The sequence below is a fragment of the Ambystoma mexicanum genome, chromosome 5q (assembly GCF_040938575.1).
Source record: "Ambystoma mexicanum isolate Mex_15411 chromosome 5q, UKY_AmexF1_1, whole genome shotgun sequence".
Lineage (NCBI taxonomy): Eukaryota > Metazoa > Chordata > Amphibia > Caudata > Ambystomatidae > Ambystoma > Ambystoma mexicanum.
This window is the reverse complement of record NC_090933.1, coordinates 1,315,379,726-1,315,403,058: the sequence shown is the minus strand read 5'-3', so window position 1 is coordinate 1,315,403,058 and position 23,333 is coordinate 1,315,379,726. Positions and strand designations below refer to the sequence as shown.

The 23,333-nt window shown below is 45.6% G+C and overlaps 1 protein-coding gene across 2 annotated transcripts in view; it reads right to left on the bottom strand.

Annotated features, from left to right (window-relative positions):
* Positions 1 to 22,794, bottom strand: part of LOC138498499 (zinc finger protein 850-like) — a 441,476-nt gene extending 418,682 nt beyond the window's left edge. For both annotated transcript variants that reach the window (XR_011278723.1, XM_069622262.1), the window contains exons 1-2: positions 22,667 to 22,794; positions 7,869 to 8,000 (exon numbers count right to left, since the gene is read on the bottom strand). The gene's annotated coding sequence lies outside the window, so the exon portion shown is untranslated. The remainder of the gene's footprint in view (positions 1 to 7,868; positions 8,001 to 22,666) is intronic.
* Between the last annotated feature and the right edge of the window lie 539 nt (positions 22,795 to 23,333).

The window sequence follows — 23,333 nt, the reverse complement described above, 5'->3', positions numbered from 1 at the left end:
AAGAATAATAAAAGTGACCAGAGCTTCTGGAGTAATTTCCCTCGTCTCAGTACTGCTACGAAATGCAAAGGAGGAAGACTACCTCAGGAGCGATCTTCCTCATCTCAGTGGTAATACCCAAGATATGAAAAGGGAAGAAGATATTGCGAGTAACTTCCCTCTGTACTTTCATGAGCTGAGAAAGAACAATTGTAAAACATTCAAAAGGAACCCTAAGAGAAGACTGGGGGGAAATGCAAGAAGAAGGAAGTCATTTGCTTGGTTTTCTTTGTTGAATCAGAAGCTGAAGTAAAAGGTTGTCATGTCACACCCGGGAGGCTGATATAGTTGATCAAGAGACGAAGTTTCTTAATCTTGAATTGGTGTTGAACCAGGAGAAGAGAGGCATTGGGCCTCATTACGAGTTTGGAGGCAGCCATGGCTGTCTCCAAACCGGGCTCCTTTACCGGGTTCCTGCAATGGGGATTTATCGGGTCATTCCGACATAGGAGGACCCAGTAATTCCTCCTTGCAGGGGTCATTCCCCATTCCCATTTGAGCCCCCACAGGGCTCAATGGGAATGGGGAGGGGGGTAATAACAGGCAGATTACATCTGGCCCGTTATTAGCTCCCTCTTCCCCTCGCGGGTCCCGGAAAAGACGCCTGGTTTTACCAGACGTCTGATCCAGGTCCCGCAAAGGGAACCTCGTAATCGGCCCTGATGGAATGAAGGGGCCGGTCCCGTACCGGCCCCCTTCATTCCGTCAGTGCCAGGGTCGTAATTAAGCCCATTATCCTGGTTTTCTCTTATCCATGAAGAGGAACTGTTGCTAAACACTACTGGCAGTTGCCCCTGGGCTGATCCCCTTTTGACCAGAAGAAACTAGTAATTGTCCAGGTGTTATTTAGGTTTATGTATTTTGTTAGGGGCTGGGCTATGTTAGGAGATCTGGAAAGAGGACTGACATTGTAAGAAGGACTTCCACCCTGACCACAAGCATTCCAATTATTATTTGGTTATCTAGGGGAGATTTAGGGCTTTTCTTTATTATTTCAATAAATATAAAACCTTGAAATGTCACACTCCTTTGTCCGACTCCTTACTCTGGTCATGTATATTCAAGAAAACCAGGATTCAGCAAATGCTGGGGGTAGATACTAATTGAGCATAGTTCAAAATAGTGTCGACACATCGCTTAAAAAGCAAGCAATATTGTACATGGGAATGAGCCCACGCAATGTGCATGAATGCACAATTAAGACCCGAGAACTATGTTTATTCAAGAAATATGAGACAGGCGCCAAGTGACCTTGATATGATAGTTTATTTATATAGCGCCTATGCACAATGGGCCTCATTACAAGTTTGGAGGTAGCCATGTCGTCATTACCGGCATGGCTACCTCCAAACTCGTGTCCGGGTCCCGAAAAAAGGGAATTACCGGGCCATTCTGACTTTTGCGGGCCCGGTAATTCCCATTTTCGGGACCCGGCCCCGGTACGTCCCCATTCCCACTTGAGCCCCCATAGGGCTCAATGGGAATGGGGAGGATGCTAACAACGGACCAGTTAATGACCAGACGTGCATACCGCCACCCGCGAGCAAACTCGTATTGTGGCGGCCCGGCATAAACGGTGCCGGTACCTTACCGGCACTGTTCATACCGCGGCCGCCAGGGTTGTAATGAGGCCCAATGTGTTTAAAAGCGCTTCAAGGCAAGGGAGGGAACAGCCCATGAACAGTAAGAATGTGAAATTAACAATCGTACTCGTGCAAAACCTAAGACATAAATAAGGAAGTGAGGGGGAGAGTGGGAAGGAAATGGAAACAGTCAGGCGACTACCGTACTAGGTCTGATGACAATTCTGGTAGAGTCGGAAGAAAAACAAAAGGTGAGGGAGAGGGGCGCAGAAAGGGAGGGGAGGAACGAAACAAGCTACTATCGTACCAGGCCTGATGACATTTCAAATAGTGCTGGAGGGGAAGGGCAAGTAAGGGGAGTGGGGAAGAGACAGACGAGGTTGCTAGCATACTAGGTCCAGGGACAATTCTGCTAGAGTAAATGCCTAGAAGAAAGTAAGGGAGGAGAGGAGAACAGAGAGTAAGCCGTCAAAAAGAGAGAAGCAAGAGGAGAGAGCGAATACAAGTGCAGAGTTCAGTAGTAAGACATAATGTTGCAAGCCAGGATACAAAATGAAGTTGGGAACAGCATGATTCAGGGCCAACATGAGTACAAGATACAAAGGAAGTCCAGCATGAGAGTTGAGAAAGGGTGACGCACCGTGAATCAATGAAGTCCATAAAAGTCAAATCCTGCATTGGCCACAAGACGGTGATGGTGAAACCAGAATGTATCTGGAAATGGACTGTTTACACCATGCACGCTTAGAGTAAACAGTCCCTAGGCTTTCTGGGACAAGCACCAAGTGTTCCGATAAATGGTAAATAAAAGCGAGATAGCGACATGAAAGAAATACAAAACTATGGAAAAACTACAGAACTTCCTACAAGGGTTTTTAGGTGGCGACCAGCTTTTGGACGTGGGCGAAAGATGTGTTAGCCTTGCTTGTAAGTTTCAACAAACTTTTTGACTTACAGGAAAGATGCTAATCACTGATACTAGACAAGTGAGCTCATCAGCCTTTTGGTGATCAGCTGCTTTTGAGTTCAGAGCAGCTTTTGGCTTCTGTCTGATAGCTATGCTAATAGTGGTTGTTAACTTTAGGAGAACAGAGTCTATAGAAAAACGTTGAGTTTGGAAGCCAGAGGAGATGTTGCTGTAGGCTGGCAAGAAAACAGAAGGCTGGAAGAGAAAGCATTGGATCAGGTGGGAGGGGTAAAAGTCCCTCCTAATTCCTGGCTGGATTTTAATGCCACTAAACTGGATTTTTGGCTTTTCTGAGACATTGGAGTCCCCAGAGTCTATTGACTTTTGAGCAGAACTATTGATTTTGATTAAGCTGTATGGGGAATATGTTTTACTTTTCCACCCAAGGCACAAGAGCTCACACCCTCAATTTTAATTGGCTACATGCTGGCACTATGCTCAAACCCAAATTGGCATCAACTCCTTTTGAATCATTTTATCTCTGTTATGCTTTTTTGATGAAGTGGCTAGTGATTTGTATTGATGATTGATATGTTAGGCATATTTCTTGGATTGTGTAAACCATTTCAGGCTTCAAGCTCCTCCAGCACTCATCTACCTGTTGTGAGGCAGCATGGTATCAAAAGATACAAAGAATCAAGATGAAAAACCTTTAAGTTACGGAATCATCTGACATTGGGGGTGCTGTGGTCCATTTGGAAAGAGGGGACCCAAACCAACCATTTGACTACGTGGCCTTGCCCATTCACTTCATTTTGGGGTCTTCCACTTGGATTGGGCAACAAGGGATTCAAAAATGCTCAGGTTTGGTCGGATAAGGGCATGGAATGGGCAGGCCAATTGTTTAAAGAGGGAGTATTCCTAACATACGAGGAAATGAGGGAGACTCTGGGACAGGGTACAATCTCCATATTTGAATATATTAGGCTGAAAGGCATTCTGGGCGCACAGACCTGGGGGCAAAAGTTCAAGAGATCCCTGACCCCCTTTGAGAAAATGCTGGACTCAGCAGATTCGAGACGAGGGATGGTATCTAAGGTATACAAATTATTGAACACCTTTAACCTACCGGAAAGGAGAGGGTTTCGTAACTACTGGAATAAATTGGCGGAGGAGGTCCTCTCGGAAGAAGCATGGAGTAGGTTGCGGTTTGGTGGGTACGAGGGCACACATGTGGTGGCAGTGCAAGCAGGTTCAGAGATATTTGGCGAGCATGAGAGGATGGATTACTGAAGTCACCGGGGAACCTCTACCGCAAGACCCACTGATGATCGTCCTGGGCCTTCCCCCAAGAGACTCGGAAGTATACAGATACCCCAGAACCCCAGAATATGGGAAACAATGCTGAGGGCGGGGAAGGTTGCTCTGACGCAAAAGTGGAAGAGCCCGGTACCCCCCTCCAAGGAGGACTGGCAGAGGAAATGAAAGAACATGTTTCTCATGGATAAACTTACTGCTATGATTAATGATGACTCCAGCACGTTTCAACTAAACTGTGAGGGAGTGAGGCAAGCGTGAGGATGGGAAGTACACTGAAGCATGAAGGCCTACCAGGTCACGAGAAATGAGGAGGAGAGCCGCAGAGAATGGAATAGAATGGATTGGAATGCAGAGTCTGGGTTGAAAGTACAGCATGTGAGGGGCCCACTGCCCGGCATACAGTGATTGATTTACAGACCACGAAAAGACCTATTTACGGCCAAGTCCTCAGCCTCGGATGAAGAACCTTCCGTGAACGTCTTAACACCAGTTCATGTTTGTAGAGCACTCATTCAGGGTTTCAGTTTGAAGAAACCCTAGTGGGGGGTGGGGGGATTGGGTTAGGGTGAGGGGAAGGGGGCGGGGGAATGTTGTTTGATAAAAATGCCAATAAAACCAAAGTTTAAGAAAAAAACCTTTATTAACTTGAGAAGGGGTTTACACATTCTAACTGGCCCTATTTCTAAATGGGAGTAGTCGCAACCATTAAACTAAGTCAAAAGGTCGCCCAGTGTCTGTCAGTCAGAACAATAAAGATGTCTGTGTTGTACCTATGCTTGCCCTCACTTTCTTATAGAACATTCATGTGTACAGGATTGGATCAAAATAAAATAGTGAGTCAAAATAATATCAGGATGGCACTGGAGCTGTCCCATAGCTCCCTTCCCCAAGCTAAGTCACTTGAGTTTCAGCAGCATTTCTTGGGTTCAAGTAGTACACACAAAGTTCCTTAAGGTTTCTAAGGGCTTACTTTTTCCACAGAGTTAGAAGCCCTTCTTGTCACCTTCTCTCAGGAAGTTCATAGTTTACAATATTTCTTTTTCACAAGACTCTTGCTCTGGTTTCAATAGGGGTTTCCTTCCCTTACAATTCCAACAACTTGACAGTTCAATAATTACTCTTCACGTTAGGTTCTCTTGTTCAAAAACAGGGTTCCCTTCCCCAACAGTTTCAACAAATCTTCGTATCAGAGACTTTTGAGAGCGTACAGTTTTACTTAGCCCTGTGCAGGACCATTCTGACACTTTGGGTGACATGGCCCTGGAACTCTTCAACTTTTATCCATTTGGGTTGTGCCCCAGGCACTCTTAACTTTTACTTCCACCATTATTTCTTCTCATGGTTTCAGCAAACTCTTCCAGTCTTGCGCAGCTCCCCTCTCATGCTCTCTAATTTGCTCAAACCTCAAGCTTCGCACAGCTCCCCTGCACTTTGAGAGTGTGTCGATTTCAACAGCGTCTTTCAACAATGTGTAAACGTACACTTTGTTTCCTTCGCTTTCACAATTATAATTTACACATTACAATTCACAATGGACAATTGAAGCTTTCTCTTCAGTGTGTCTCTCATCCTACGGTTGTCCTTCTCTTGCAACAAATTATCTTTCACGCTTCGCATCTTTCACCAACCAGGCTCCCATCTCACTTTGAACTCACCAGTTGTGATTACTTCAGCCTAGCTTTTTTGGTTATGTCGTGTAGAGGTCAGGGGCTCCTAAACTGCCTCTCAGACACTCCTGGGCTGCCACGCTGGCTCAGGTGAACAAGCACCTTTTCAAGGACTTCTCTTCAGAGATTAGCATACCACGCAATCCCCTTCTGGCGCTTTAGAAACACGGCTCCCTTGTCACATTTTTTCTACCCTTCTCAAAGCACAGGGTCTCAGCGTTCCATTCTCTGACAGCAGATCTCGGTGTGCTCAGGCTTTCCAACTTGCCTGTTAGCTTGTTCTCTGAATCTGGTTCCTTCCTGGCGTCCAACTCGTTCATTCTGTGTGTTGCCGCTACTCCTTTTTTCTACACCTGTGAAGTATTAAAAGGTCTCCGGTGGATACAATCTTCGCCCATTGCTTGACTTCGCCTGACCTCGTTAGTGGGACATTCATGAAAATAGTAGAGTGCCTCTGAATGTAGTTTCTCTGTTCTAAGTGGGCAACAGGTAAACCGTAATCCATGCAGGCTGAGGGAATGTCGGGTAGGGGATCTATTTGAAAAGGGGGGGATACCATGTCTTGCTTTTGGGTATTCCCTCCCCAATTCCATAGGACCCTCTACCCAGGTGATCCTCCCTCGCTAGTCCGCCCCCATGGTCGGGATCCAAAAGCGATGGCCCTCCCCTGGCCACCAGTTTAGAGGAGCCCACAGAAGTGGGAAGGGAAAGGCCCTCAGGTTTTTCACACTGCCGATAACAGATCATGAGTACGGAAGGTTTTGCCCATTATTGATATCATATTGAGAAAGGCACTGAGATACTGAAGGGCAGATGCCTCTATAAGGAAAGCCAAGCAAGGCCTGGTAAAGCAGGCAGTTGTTTTGGAGGTGACTAGGCTATCTTAAAGAAGGTTGACCTGTCTTAGTCCCGAGTAGGCATAGAGGCAATAGCAGGGAAAGCTGCTTATTCATTCATTACTCTCTGCATTTTAAGTTTATTGTGTATAGTGTCCATAATGGTTGCAATGTTTCTTTATTACTTTTTCTTCTAATTCAAATCTGTATTTTGTATATGAGAGTGTACGAAGCATTCCCTCGAGTGCTCATTACTAGAGGTGTGAGAGCCAGGCGCGGCACGGGCTGAGGGCCTCCATTAAGTCCCACCAAAGGAAGGAGCCCACTGCCCCTGGGAACCGAGCTCGCTCCCTCCTGCGACACACATGCTCGGCTCAAGTGTAAAGTGCATATTTCAGTCTTTTTTATCTGCATGAAAACCAACAGGATTCCAAGCTGCAATGAAGCCTGACAGTGGAGCAGCCTAAATCTATGCCATCCTCCAGGACAATTGCACACACAAAACAGTTTAAAACTATCTGCCTTATTTTCACATGTTCATATTCAACACATCAAAAAAAAAAATTTAGGTGGAATGTGGCGTTTGCCTGACATTAATGTAGCATGTCCTTTTCGAACATTGAAATACAAACAGGTAAGCTTTTCACACATTAGCTTTTATTAGGAGTCTAAGGGCCTCATTACGAGGAAGGCGGTAGAGGGTTAACGGCGCCGGTAGAGTTGCCGGTACCGTTAACCCTCTACCCACCTCATTACGAGGTCTGTTCGCTGGACCCGCTAAGGACGTCTGGTAAAACCAGGCATCCTTAGTGGGTCCCGTGAGCAGACCAGGATGCTAACAACGGCCCCGTCATTAACGGGCCCGTTGTTAGCATCCTCCCCATTCTCATTGAGCCCTATGTGGGCTCAAATGAGAATGGGGGATGTACCAGGTCCGGGTTCCTTGAATGGGGAAATACCGGGCCCTCCAAGGTCGGAATGGCCCGGTATTTCCCCATTCAAGGAACCCGGACCCGGTAAAAGCGGCATGGCTATCTCCATACTCGTAATGAGGCCCTAAGTCTTGAAGTGCATTTTCAAAATACATAGGCCATTTTGTGCCTCCTGGTAAATTGCATTCTGGTATTTGTAGTCTTCCATTCAAGGCGGGGGAATAATGAGACAATTGTAAACATTTTGCATAGCATATTTCTATAAGGATTTATATATTTGTGTGAGCACTTTACTATATTTCGTGTAAAGGGATGTCATTTCACCGAAATGATTGGGGTAGCGGAAGTGACATCGCATGAACGTTGACCTGTGATAATATCACAGGAAGTGATGTCATCTGACCCCGCCCCCAAGTGGAATCACAGAAAGTGATGGTACACAACCTTTCACCCCTTGACAAAACAGGAACTGGCATTAAGCACGGTTCATCAGTACACTAAGAAAAATATGGTTATGATATCACTGTAATATGATAAAAATGTCATATTGCCAAATCGATGTGAATGTAAGCATTTGCGCTTACCTTGGCTAGCCTGTAGTTATGGTCATCTTGAGCTTCCGGACAAGGCAATACAAGCTGCTCCTGCTTGGTGTTGTTGTGATCCGGCCAGAATGGCCATCCGGCTCCCAGTCCTGTGTCACAGGATGTGGAAACCTGGCATAGAAGGAAATGGCAATGCGTGCTCAGTAGTCAGGGTGCACAAATACACAAAAAAACAATTGCAACGTGCGCCTAGTGAAAAAAAGAAAAGAAAAGAAAGCACCATGCAGCAAAAGCGACAGCAGCACTTGACTTAAAGCGCCACTCAGTTGTGTTGGGAAGGGGACAGCCCGATCCCACAACCCCTAGGCGCTTTAGAGTGAGGCGAGCATTCAAAGCACTATGATAGGCCAGGGGGGAGGGCGGACACCTACCAGTTTAACAGGACCATATTCCAATATAACCAAATGTAGTCTATCCACATAGAACAGCATAAGGCGCATTGCTATTTTGTGTAGATATTAGTAATTATAGGTAGAAGGAACAGCCACACAGTAGATGCAGAAATGCATGCACTAGGCCTAAAATCACAAGTCAAGAGAAATCTCCAGCCATGCCCGAGCTCTGCTGAGGACAGCCCACACCCCCAATCACCACAACGCCTCTTCATTGTTCTAATAGTGTTGCAAAGATGTTCGGGATGAATGTGTCCTACAAGGCCGTGATCACAGACTGGCAACTGGCGTGCATGTTATCTCACACTGGCTAAAGCATGACCCAGCCCTTCCTCAGGCGACCATACGTTATAGCCCACATAACTGACTAAACCTTAAGATTCCTGAATTCCATGGCACCAGGTGCCCGTTGACCACCAACCCCAAAGTAACAAGTCCTGAAATGTTCAAAGAGGACGGACAGGGCACATCATTGAGCGACAATTGTGTGATTTATGTTGTGAGGTGCTGGGAGTGATACATTATAGGTTAAAACGAGGGTGGCGAGCTTGGAGACGGATGGGAGTGAGTGAAATGTGTGTGTGTGAATGTTAGAGTGCCCCAGAACCTCCTTTGTGCTCGTCTTAAGACCTGTCAAGTGCACAGTATGAGTGATAAAATAGTTGTATGGTAGGAGTATAATATGTTTTCTGACCTTCGACGTGAGAAGAAGATGCTCACCGTAGCACCCACGTGATGGAAGACGGACGGTCTGGGCTGGGCTGGAACCAAAAGCCTGCCATCCCTTATGGGGTCGGGAGATTCTGTATAGGCACACACCAACCGCTGTGCAGTATTTTACCCTACTTAAGTGTGTTATATAGGTGTGTTGCTTTATAAGATTCTGCTTGTACTACCTTTCAGTAGAACGTTCTTAGCAGCAGAGTTCTTTGCTTTTGCTCTCATCTGCTTGTGAGATTAAAACGTATTATCCTTACAAGATCGACTTGGGCCTTTCTTCCCTAGTGGGTTGTATTCTCTCTGGTGTGAGCGTGCCTTCAATTGATGACCTTCGACGTGATCCCAGTGCCCTGGTACCTGCAGAGGCTTCCATGTCGCTTCTCCAGAAGGAGCTGTGTCTACCTACAGAGACCGGTCCCGAAAAAACACATCTTCCGAGCGGTTTAGCAGGAGCCATTTTAAGAGAAGTCCTCTCTGTTCTTTGAAGTGCGGCGTGGCTCCGAGGAGAGTGCAGGCCGGTGTTGGAACCCTGTTGAGGAGTTTGGGTGAGCCACACGTGAGTAGACTCTTGTAAGAGAAAACAAATTGTGGACAGATGCATGGGGGAAGTGTGAAAGGCCTGAGTACATGGAGAGCGAGGTCATCGATGTGACATGGATGAGGCCAGAGTTATTTGTGATTAAAATGTGTACTATGAAGAGAGTGCTCGGTAAGGCAAAGGTAAGGCAGGGAGCCCCTCCTCGGAAGGGGAGGGAAGGTGGAACCACAAGACATTATATTATTTAGAGGAGGAATAAAAAAATAAAACCAGTGGTCTCATAATAGGCCTGGAAGTAGTGTTCGTCCTGTTAGCTTATTTTATTGTATTATTGTTGTATTGAATAAAGAGTAGGCCCAAGAAGGGGTGGTAAGTGTGTGCATCGCGGTGTGGTATGGTATGTTATCGGATGGTTTTGTGGAGTGGTGTATCTGTGTAAGGAAGGGGGATAGAAAAAGGTTGAAGCTGATTTTCTTTGTGTTTCTTGTTATAAGCAAGCGGCAGCGTGCGTGGTGCCTTAGTGCGACTTTGCAGGGTCAGTAAGCGATAGACACCACTAGCATGGGGGGCTGGAACACCAATAGAACATATGTATAAACCCTGCCACTGTATCATGACAGGGTGGAAAAATATAAGCAGTGGATTGCAGAGACATGGGGGGGATGCTCTGCCCATGGCCAGGGTCGGGCTCACACAACAGCAGCATCATCTTGGAACACATGTCCATATTTTTATTAGCAAAATATAAGGGAAAGCAGCTACAGAATAGAAAATAAAATTTAGATCTCTGGCGTATGTTTGAAGACGCAGAAGATCAAGGGAACAGAGTAGAGGCAGAAAGACAAAGATGGAAAGTGCAGGAAGCGAGAAGGAGAGGGCGTGATGCCATTGGTGTGTGGGGGATTATATCCCTTGACAACATATCCCAGAGAAGGGTGCACCAATCCAAGCTATGTACCCGTTGCAATAGGGAACCCTTCTGCTGTGGTAGGGTCCTCTGCAGCACCAGCAACAATGCTGGCTACCGCTCCCCCACCTCTGTATATTCACCCGCCTGAGGAAAACTGGCATCAGTGGGTTACAGGTCAAGGGAGTTCGAGGATAGACTGACAGGTTTGCTAACAGAACTAAGAAGGATATAGATCCCAAGAGCAGTAAGGGAAATAGGGGCATCGAGAAAAGTGTCGGGAGAATGGAAATCAGGGGAAGTGCTGCTTAGGATGGACATTGAAGAAATAAGACATGTAGGTCTTGAGAAAGGAAGAATCCCGGGTGGGTGGATAATCTTGGGAGAGGAAAATACAGTGTTTGGAGAGAATGTGGAGGAATAGGACAATGATACATTTGCAGAGGGTCAGAGCAAAGGAGAAGGAAGGGGTGAAGAGGCAGGTGAGAATACCCCTCAAGTAGAATGTCTGTGGGCCGGGGACAGGTTGAGGAACACGGCCGGCCGCATGGCGTTGCTAAAGAGTAGAAGAGGAGTTGTGAAGAAGGGTGTAGGAAGTAGGGCAAAGATGCAGATGACCCTCATGCAGATGACCCACATAAGGGGGCAGGGAGGACACAGTATGTCCCCTTCCCCCAAACGGATACGAATAATGTAATTAAGGCCCTCCCGCAGCTTACAGCAGTGGCGGGCAAGTGGATATATGAATTAGAAAAAGCAAGCAGCAGGGGTGCCACTGGCAATAGGGAATTTTAATAGCTTGATGGTTGCTATAATTGGGGACCAGGCTGGGGATATGTGGGTTAAGGCCGGATACCTGGGAGTAACCCTGGGGAAGATGCACATGATGGAGCAGCGTTCAATGGAGTAAGAGCACAGGTATGGGATGCACTACGGAGGGCCATCCCAGATACCCAATCTACAGTCCCTGATGCAGTATACTATGGGTGATGATGAGGACCCAGCTAGATTTATTCTTAAAATGCAAGACATGTGTAGAGCTGAAACGGGAGGGCCGTGGGATCAGTCAATACCACTTTTCTATTTTATCGTAAAGAGGGGCTTGTCAAAGGAAGTGCAGAAGGCCTTGGATATGATCGTGGGTATCGAGGTGATTTATTTGACAACAGAGTTTAGAATACTCTCATAAGTACTTTTTGAAGCATGGTCTTAAACCAAATCTTCTTAAAACAAATTAAAGTCAACCTTTTAATGGATCCTGGATAACTCATTAATTGGGGTTGTGGATGAATACAGGTATTTGGGTTTGGCCTTTCCTCATGAGGGGGGCTGCAGATGTGGTGGCAAAGCAAGCAACCATGGGTTAAGAGTGCTTTCTCAGTTTTATCATCAATTTGGGAAAACTCATGGATAAGTGTCTCCAAGTGATGGAGTCCAAAATGAACATGGTTATCCTCTATGGTTTGGCGGCATCTCCATGTGGATGCTTGGAAAGCCTCCAAAACTCAGGGCTTTTGAGGGTCAGGGGTTCCCCCTCAACTAGTTCCCCGGGTGATGGGTTGCAACATGAATTGGGGCTTATCAGTAGAACCATCCGGGTCCAGAAAAGGCTTTTGAAATGTGTCTTGAATACCCATCTTGGCATCCCTACAAATCCAAACATCACTATTGCACTAGGAGTATACCTGTGTTTTGACAGCAAAGATTATAAGATGTGATATAACAGCGGGATAACTCTAATGAAACAAAGAGGTTTGAGGGATGCAATAGCCCCTGCTGATCTATCGCATAATCAGCGCAAGGTTATGCTTAAAAAAAGGGAGCCGATTTGGAATCCGGTGCATTACAGGATAGAATCACGAAACTGCCCTCATAGCAACATTATCTCCACATGTGCAGTTAAGTCTAAACCCTCCTCAATCTTCTTTCACAAGCTCTGAAAGTCGTCCATGAGAGCCGGTGCAGTATGAGAAGCAACCATGAGTGTCTGTCTTCTGATTTGAGGAAACAACTTTCCTGAAGTGAGAAAGATCAGCCACCAACCACCTTAGCTAGTGAACTCCCCAGCACTTCTGAGGACAAAGACCTTGAGACCAGGAGGGCTCCATTTAAAGGTACATACTGTCTAAGGAATGCAGCCATGCTTAAGGATACGAGGAAGGTGCTGTTTATGCTACCTAAATCTTGGAGACGAAGAAACATCACAGTAGACCTGTCCTATACACCATGGAGCACCTTTGATATGGATATTCTTTTTCTAATGTATATGCAGTTTTCCCTTCATAACAGCAAATATTTATGCATTCAGCTAAACGCATGTGAGACACAAATAAGATGACATTTATGACAATCACCTTGTTATGCATGTCCCTAATCATGGTAGAACTTCATTTGTGTCTGCTGTAATAGAATTGTACCTACAGCCAGTGCAGTATCTGGATGTCTAGATTGAGGCATTGAGTCAGAGATCAATGACTAGAGGAGATTTTTCTGGCACCCCTTAGATACAATGCATTCCAGAAAAAACCGAAGAAAGCCGGGGCTGGTTATGAAGGGGTCAGATACATCATGTAGTCCCTGACCAACTCAGGTTATTGAAAATTCCAGGTGACATCTAAAAATTACTGGCTCCAGTTGTGGCATGTGTAGTGTAGATCATATGCACAACATATATACTATGTGGTAGTTTTAGTGAGGAAAATGTGAGGCAGGTGTCATATCATCAGAAACTAGCTATGGAGGAATACTTTCCACAACGTCACTTGCTGTGTGGCATGTAGTACTGATGATGTCTTCAAGGATGGACACAAAGTTCATCAAATCTTCTATATCTCTGTTACTTATGGCCATATTTTAATTAATTCTCAAAGGAAACTATTTTCAACCCCAAGGCACGACTCGGAATATAAGGCAGACATTTAGCCGTAAGGTATTCTGCCCCAGGCCATAAAAAGCCTGGTGGACCAGGCAAAGGGCCTTCAACTGAACACGTTTGGCAACCGGCAGCCAACTGAGTTTACGGATAAATGTGACAACCGCGTGGCAAAGTTCTGAAGAACTTGCAAACGATCCAGTACATAGGCGCACTGGAATATAGGGAATGACCCGTCGCAGGAGCCTGAGCTGGAAGTGGCCGTGCCAACCTGTGCCTTCATGGACAAAGATGAGGTACGTTTAAACCCCAGGTCCTTAACCATGGAAACCGGCTGAGAAAACTGGCCCAGAGAAGACGGCCAGTTACTTACATGTACAGTCAACATATTAAACTTCCACACACCAAGTGCCACTGCTTTATCTTTTTTAGAAAAAGGTTAGACACAGTGCTGCTGTAAATGCACATATGCACTTTTCCTTTTTCAGTCCATATAAAACATCATACTTTCTAAGCTTTCTCATTGCACCTCTTACAGTGCCACCATTCCCACCTGCTCACACGTGTGTATACTGGCCAAGTGTCTATATAGATCACTTCACCTTACATATAAAGAACTGTTCCTTCCCAACCACTACTGCTAGACACCAAACACTGCTCCAACTACAATCTGCCATTTCATTACCACTAGGCCAGTTTACCTATTCTTTAAAAACACATTACAAATACATTGCACCATAAACAGAGCATTTAACTTATTTATTTTTTATTGTATTGTGCATCTTAGCCAAAACAAATTTCGACTTTTTAAACAGAATACAAATAGCATAAAACCATGTAATATTAAATTGTAGAATTGAAGACAAATGAAGAAATTAAATAACTACATAGAACTTGCTCAACTGCATAAAAAGGAAAGAGAAAAATAAAACAAAACAATTTTGATAAAAAGTACAAATGTTTCCATCCTCTCGAAAAATAAACATCTTAATATATGCCAAAGAATATAGAAGAAGCTAAAAAAGATAAAAATACAAGGATATGGACTCCTCGTGCAAGTACCCAGCATTAACTTGCAATTCCAATTTAAATAAGAACATGCATTGTTTACCCCTTGCACTTTTTGAAATGAGAAACCAACCTAGCAAGGACCACCACCTGTCACCCCATGAAATTGTGACAGGTAGGAGGATGCACACAGCCCACTCACCCTTGCGCATGCAATCAGACGCACACCAAAGTGCAGGAGTTCTAGGAGAAGAATTCCATGAGTATCTTAGGAACTTGACAAGAGCCGCACGAGCCATAGCCAAACAAATAGCACCACCATTCACACAGGAAAACGCCACTGATACAATGACCCCAGCCACTGATAGTCCAGATTGCCAGTTGATGACAGGTGACATGGTATACGTGAGGAGTTTTGTTCGTAGGTGGAAAGGGCCAAGGTTCCATGGTTCATACAAGGCAATATACTGCCCGCCTACAGCTGTCAAGGTACAGGGCCTGAAATATTGGGTGCACTTAACAGATGTTCGTAGGGCTCATGGGAGCACAGACTGCATAGAGAACGAAAGTAACAGGAAGGAGCAGAGTGCAAAAATATAGAGGGTGGGAAACGTGGAAATACAGTACAGGTGCCAGGAACGAACTAAGAGTAAACAAAGAATAAATAAAGATTTGTAAATAAATCTATAGTGTCAACAAGTACTAGTAATGTGTGTGACAAGATGAGATAAATATAAAATGTCTTCTCTCTCGCTCTCTGTTTTTCCTCTTTGATTATGTAATTGAAAATATACGTGACAATAATGTTTTCCTTCCTCGTTGACGACTCCAACTGACAGTGAATTGTCTCCCTCAGTTCCCTTCCCCCAGACTTGAGGTGTGGGGTAGGGAAACGGAAGGATGCGAGAAAAAAAAAATAATAATAATACTTAACCATATGAGAAATGAAAAAGTAAAACTGAAATTAATTCACTAGTAAACGATGTGTAAAAGATGGAAGAGTAACGTGCATGATTAACAAATGCTTATATTTCATTTATCAGGAGCTACAATGGGCATGGACGACGCCCCAGCAGCAGCAAATTATAGTGTAGATAGGAATAGACGAAGGAGATATGCTTATCCTAGTTATTCATATGAATGCGTGCTGTTTGTGTGTGCATTGGTATTCTTTTCAATGTTAATTGGCCTGTTCCTGTATTGGACTATCACGTATATTTCAATCGGTGTGAGCCAGGGGGGCGTGGGTATAAAAACAATCAAGATAGGGACCCATCCAATTTGGGATGTGTCAAGTTAATATGGGCCCACGAGAACCATGGGGATGAATATAACAGCACCACCAATATCACAAACACCACAACAATGCAAGTCACCCCACTGACCTCATACGTAAATGAATCTGATTTTAATGTCTACACAATGAATGACAGAACTCCTTCAGAACTCACGTGGGTACAGAATCACCCATACCCAACGACCATGCCAGTTTCAGAAACTGCAACATCAGGAAACACAACCATCAGAGAAGGGAGAAGTGATAACAAACGCATGACCATCACCTACTATAATGTATATACAAGATGGGAAGGCGAGGAGGGTGGCAAGCGAGCCCAGGGAAACGGGGGAGGTGGGCTCAGAAGGAAGAAGAGGGAAACACAACAGGAAAATGGAAAGAGCATTATAAATTCGGCTTAGACACAGTTGATGATCGCCAGCAACCCACACCAGACAAACAAATGGTATGCTGACATGAGCAACACGGCAAAGCAAGCAACTAACGAAAGTTGCTACGTATGCTCACTTACACCTCATGCCTCAGGTACCCCAAAGGTTCTATTGCCCCAAGAAGTACCATTTGCAGAGGCTCAGTGTCTCCTACATATTGCACTATGTCGAATCAAAAACACTTTTCAAGTGCACACAGTTTCATTTGAACTATTGCTGAACGAGCAGACATGTTATTCCCGACTGCAAGGAATAGTTTGTGTAAAAGAGCCTTTCCTGGTGATAAAAGGGACATTTCATGCAGACAATAAATGGCAAAACGAAGAAGTACTATGCAAAGCGGAAGCGCTGTGAGGGTTCTCTGAAGAAAAGCTGTCATGGGTATAGAGAACATGCGCTCCTACATGCACTGAACACATAAAAAAGCTCACTTGGGTCACCGCCATCGAGAAACCCTTTAAACTACAAAAAGACATTTCTTACGAACTTTGTTTCCGTGGGGAAGGGAAAAAGGATATGGGGGAAAATAAAAACTGCAGCAAAACTCTCATAATACAGGACATGAAGAAAGGAACTGCTGCAATGATGGATACATACTGGGTTTGCGGCAACATGGCATACCTGCATCTCCCGCAATCATGGAGAGGCACATGCTCATTGGCAACGCTGCATTCCGCCCTAATGGTGATCCCAGAAAGCCACATCCACGGAGGAAGCACACACGTGGTGGCCCCAAACAAAATGTCACACACGCCGCATGAAACAGCTCCCGTGTATACCAAATACGAGGAAGGTGCACAAAATCCAATGCAGAGGAAGAAACGATCATCAAATTATATCTCTGCCAAATCATTAGAGCTCCTGGCCCAAATACCAGATCGATTCCGGCTGTTCAGCTCTGTCGAGACATTCTTTGCGTCCCTCATTCCTAGCATTCAGGCAAGAGCGAATGCCAAGTGGCTCCATATCACATGGTGGGAGCTCATCCAATTGGCCAACGACACTGAAGAAGGGTTTAATGACATCAAAGTGGAACTTCGAGCCCTGCGATTAATGACCATGCAGAACAGGTAAGTGCTAGACCTGTTAACAGCAATCGATGGAGGTGTTTGCCGAAAAATGGGGGGCGCATGTTGCACATTTGTACCTTCTGCAGATGCGGTGAACGGGTACCTCTCACATGAGATAGCAGCAGTGCATGAGCTCGGAGAGCGTATGAAGGACGAAGGAGGGGCACAGCCCAGCACTTGGTTTGATAATGGTTTCTCCTGGGTACCTTCCTGGCTAGGAATGACCATGAAACTTCTCATACCACTCATCGTCTTTTTGCTCCTCATTTTTTGTGTGCCAATTAGGACTCTGATACTGCGCAAATGCAGCACCTAATGGTGCGCTGGTGATGGTAACAATGGGCCGTGCAAATGGAGTGGCGCAAATCAAACAGGAGGCAGAAGTACAATAGATAATTCAGAGCCCAAATATAGAATGACAGCTATATACAACACAGGGCACAGAGTGGATAATTTATATCACATAACCATAAAGGAGCCTAGAGAGTTACAATGGTACAAGGAAGTATGAGCGGACTTGGAGAATGAGGGAGGGTGTATTTATATGACCTGTACCCCAGATGAGTATGCTAGAAGGGGGAAAGGCCCCGAGCGATATACAGAGTATGGATGCCAATAAAGGGGACACCTGCATGGGATGAAGCAGTGGCAGAAGAAGAAGAACGTAAAAGATTGGTGCAGTTACGATATTCGTTACTTAAGTAACGAAAGGGGGAATGAGTGGAAGGAGAGGGCATTCTGAACCCCCTTCACCCCATTCCTACACTTACTGGGTAGACCCAGTTGTGGTTGCTTTGGTTCCAGGGCCCCGGCCTCGGAGCACTCGTGCGGGAATACCCTCAGGCACTGTGACCCCCCCTTGTAACAGTGTAAGACCAGAGTTGAACGAGACTCCATTTTGTAAGCCACCGACTCCATTTTGTAATGGTAGGATAGTTGTCAGGTTTCAACGTAGGCCTGCAGCTCTCCCAGCCACGCGTGCACAGTGAGCAAGTTCCTCCCCCACCTCCTCCCATTGCCGTCTCTGCAGTGGTACGTTTCCCATGAGAGACTAGCTGCGAGAATGCAACAAAATTCATACTGTATCTTCTGTCTTCTGTCTCACTTCACTGATCCAGATACAGCCCTGAGCAGGGTCCAGGGCAAAAGCTATCCGTCTCTATAAACCTGCCCCCACAGCCAACAGACCCTGGCCATAAAGAATGTAATCCCCATACCCCTTAAAACAGAGTCAACAGCAATAAGTGACCCTTGAGTCCGTTTGATTGTTCACGCCTTAATGAGGACAGAGCCAACGTGCTTTTTTGCATGTGAAATCATGTAAACTCAATAATGGGGCAATGTGTGTACAAGTGAACAATATAGCATAAATGTGTGACCAGAAGTTCTTATGTTAAGCTTAATAATGAAAGTGTGATGTATATTAACATATGGTACAAAAATGCTCATAGAAATAGATTGCAACAGAACAATGCATAACCAGTATAATACTGTACACGCCAGCGCTAAGCTACCTCATTTTCATAAGTTCCAATGTAAATATATGTACGATATCGTGTAAACGTAATACAGCAGATAATCACTCTCGCCAAGTTACATCTGCTGAGGCTGCATGCACAGACCCGGAGCCATGAACTGCGCTTAATGAAAGATGAACACTGATTCAAACACACGTTTCTAATTTCTTGAGGAGTTCTTTGTTACGATGAGAATATTTAGCCAGATAGAAAACATAGGGCATCATTATTAGCTCCATGGCTGCCTCCAAACCGGGCTCATTACCGGGTTCTTGCAATGAGGAATAACCGGGCCATTCCGACATAGGAGGACCCGGTAATTCCTCCTTGCAGGAACCATTCCCCATTCCTATTTTAGCACCCATAGGGCACAATGGGAATGGGGAGGGAGGTAACAACAGGCACATTACAAGTGACCCATTGTTAGCTCCCTCTTCCCCTCGCGGGACCTTACCAGACGTCTGATCCGGGTCCCGCAAAGGGAACCTCGTAATCGCCCCCGACAGAATGAAGGGGGCCGGTCCCGTACCGGCCCCCTTCATTCCGTCAGCACCAGGGTCGTAATGAGGCCCCTAGTATCTTCTAAATCAGTATAACCTAAATGTGATATAGTAAGCCACATGTAAAGGCCTGTAGGTAAGATCTGTTTCTGAAGGCCTTGTTTCTATGTACAACGAGGAACTATACTGCAAAGAGGTTTCGATTTTCCGCTACCCTTGATGGTGTCAAGACAGGTTAGCAGAGATTTAATGATGTTTGGACAAGCAGCCACTAAACCCCCACAATGAAATATATGCCCATGATGGTATGTGCCTCCTGTGACCCATTTGTTTCAGTCATAGATTTAGAGCCCTCTGTGTTGTTTGTCAGATGGACATCCCAGACCATACCATGACCACAAGAGCTCTGCCCCGTAGCCAGTATATTCTTAAATTGTCTGAACAGGTTAAGCCAGGGGTCTCCAAACAGTCGATCGCGAGCGACTGGTAGCTCGCTGGAGCCTCTGAAGTCGCTTGCGTTCGACTTTCAAAAAGAAAAAAAAATAATGCAAGGAAGTGCTCTGACCAATCACAGGTCTGCAAATATGTAAGCATATGGAATGCATCCTGTGATTGGCCAGAGCAAGTTCCTTGCTACTGCAAGCTGTTCTGCCATTGGCCACAGTTGTTTCCTTTTGTGCTGTGTTGGTAAGCCCGGGCGTTCTCTTTTAAAAGCACCGGCGCACATTTTCTTTTCCCCATGTTGGAGCTGCCCTGGGGCTTTGAAGTGTGGACGTAAGCTGCCTGAAGCAGAATTTGAGGTCGGGTGGGTCGGGTGAGGTGGTGATTGTGATTTATTGTTTTTATTGTGCATCTGTGTGCCTTACTGCGGCCCCTCCTCTCATGTGTACACATCTGTTTGTGCCATCAGAGGAGGAGTGGTCAGCTCGGCAGAGAGCCCAGGGTGAAACGGAGCATTTAGCTATGATGCTTACTGTCTCCGCTCACCCTGGGCTCATTAGCAACCATGTAAGCTATTTTTAGATGACAGGGCTCTGGCGAGGAAGTCCCGGCCGAGCAAGTCCCCTCGGGACTTCCTCGCCAGAGCCCTGCCGTTTCTAATAGTAACTCATATGATTGCAAATAAACCCAGACCTAAGCAGAGACATTCAGCATGATAGCTGGATGCCGCTGTTTCGACCCGGGGCTCATTTTGTATTACAGAAGCCCCATTTGGACTTTTGAAAACAAGGTAATGGGTATTTTGTTTCGGGCAAAAGGGTGCGATTGAGATTTCCCCTGCGGCAGACGGGGAAGCGACTTTATGCACTACGGGTGCCTGGACAGCCAAGCAAGTGTCTACTGTGCTTTAGCTCTGGAGCTGTCACGGACGTTTGAACAGGAGGATGATTAGCTCACATGATAGAGTGCTCGCTTAGCATGCGAGAGGTAGTGGGATCGATGCCCGCATTCTCCAGCAAGTTACTTTTACTTTTTCTTTTATTTTCACTATTTTCTTCAAAACTCATTCCTCGCAAATAAGGCATGTGCTCCCTTGAGAGTTTTTACTATCATCCTAAAAGTTTTCCATCAACTTTCTGGTATCCCAAAGATTCACACATTTCTGCTGGCGTAATACTATGTAAGAGGCGCATAGCATGGCATTATTCACATATTTATGAAATTCCACTTTGATGCTACTCAGCGCTGTCAACCTGTTATTTCATTTCAAGATTCCAGAAAGCATATTTTACCTGCCTTTCTTATCACTCATCTGTGTCTCTTCACTGACATGAGCAGTGGCTGTACTTTGAAGTCTCCCACCAGCAGGGCACAAGTTTCAATGTGAATTTGCACTGCTGAAAAGTGACTTTGCACTGCAAACCATGATTCTTGCCACCGTGCAAAATATATTTTTGCAGTGCAAGTCCGGGCAAAGTCGGCGCATAATCATTTTTGCAGTACAAAATAACTTTGCCCTGACTTTGCGCTGCAAAAATACAATCTCTGCAGTTCCATGAATCAGGGTTTGTGTTGGCAGTGCAAAGGCACTTGTCAGCAGTGCAAATTCACTTTCAACTGGGCAAATATTCCATGAATCAGGCCCAAAATCGACACATGCACCAAAGAAAAAGTGGCGCGCAATTGCAAATGAAAATTACTGCACTTGGAATATTTGGCTATAGCGCAGCTGTGCCATAGCCTGAACAAGTGACTATCTGCTCGTTTCCTAAGTGTGTCAAGCTGAAATGGTGTCCATGTGACTGTCTTGCACACGTGCACTGATTTAGCCTGCAACACTTTGGAAATGACCAGGGCTTGACCTTTATTAACATAATCCTGAAGGCATATGTTATTCCCTCCATTTATAAAGAGAACATGAACCGCTAAAAAAAAAATGTGTACAAGTTCCAATGTTTATGAACATCCCCACCCCTGATCGCCCGCAATTAGCTCTCCACTGTTGGTCCTCCACTGAAAGTAGCTCACGCCAAAGGTTGGAGACCCCTGGGTTAAGCGCTGTATTCAATGGAAGAATCTTAACCTAGGCCCAATAGTAAATTAACCTGCATTTGAACCACGCTTGTATAAGTGTTTAAATCACAGGTCTTTGAGCTTGCAGGACAAGCTGATTATGGTAGTGAATGAATGGGAATGTGTGGCCACCAGGGCAAATGTTAAATGGTTATTTAATATGCAACACCGCAACAACTCGCCACTCCACATGCCAATCTGATGATCCCAGCTGACCGATTGACCTAGGATACGTCATCGTCTCACCACGTGCCCTCAAGCCAACCAAATGCCGCCATCCCTATGGCACCTATAGGTGCCCGCTCTTAGCAACCAATCCCAACTGTTCATGTGCCCCCTAGGCCTTCCCTCAGCTTGATGATGATTTTGTTGTATAAAATTGAATTGTAACATGTTTTCTGCAGAGCGCTCTCGGCGTAAGCAGAGCAGATTCTGCTTGCCCTCTTTTAGATAAAGCCTTTGATACCACCAGCACTTGGTCTTCGTCTCATTCCCTCTTGGGATGCGTTTTTACTGACTCCATTGGGAGAATTAACTGTATTTCTGGGGGCCTCTCACTTACACTAGTACAATTGCCATGTCAAATGACATACCTAATGATTGCAATGCTCCTGCACCAGTTCTCAGTACTGGTTGTGAGTCCACTGCTAGTACAAATGACATACCGAATGATTGCAAAGCTCCTGCACCAGTTCTCAGTACTGCCTGAGAGCCCACTGCTAGTACAATTGCCATGCCGAATGCCATATCTAATGATGGCAAGGCTCCTGCACCAGTTCTCAGTACTGCCTGCGAGCCCACTGCTAGCACAATTGCCATGCCAAATGCCATACCTAATGATTGTAATGCTCCTGTGCCTAATGATTGCAAGGCTCCTGCACCAGTTCTCAGTACTGCCTCTGAGCCCACTGCTAGAAGAAATGCCATGACAAATGCCGAGCGTGGTGTAGGATCATTTGCCACGTCCTCGTTCTAAAGGACCCAGGCTACAGTCAGGGATAAACCTCTCACCTCTCTCATGGCACCACGAGGTCCAAAGGCGGGAAAAACTCCAGAGCCGAAGAAGAGGTCTCGAAACAAACAAGATGGCCCTGGGTCTTCAATCTGATGACCTGCAAATACAGCGCGGGTAAGAGTTCATACTGCGCATGTGCAGAGAAGCAGTCTATCTGCAGGAAGCCTGGCAAGTAGCTATGGAAGTAAAGTGCGCATGTGCAGAGAAGCAGTGCTTTAGAAGTGAGCCTGGCAAGTAGCTATAGAAGCACAGTGCGCATGTGCAAAGAAGCAGTGTAGCTATAGAAGCACAGTGCGCATTTGCAAAGAAGCAGTGTTTGAGAAGTGAGCCTGGTAAGTAGCTATAGAAGCACAGTGCGCATGTGCAGACAAGCAAATTAGAGAAATGAGCCGGGACAGTAGATTGTTCTGTTCGCGTTTCTGCAGTGAGTGTGTTTAGTAGTCTGTAGGGTTACAGTATGCATGTGCAGAGAAGCAGTTTACTGCAGGAAGCCTGGCTGAAGGTACACAATGCGCATTACTTCCTCGGAAGATCATGAGGGGATGCAGAAAATGACATGGCTAGTAGGAAGTGTGTTGCAACGCGCATGTGCAGATAAGCCGTTTCCCTGCATCCGGCCTAGCTAGTTGCTGAAGACACTCTGCGCATGTGCAGAGAATCTCT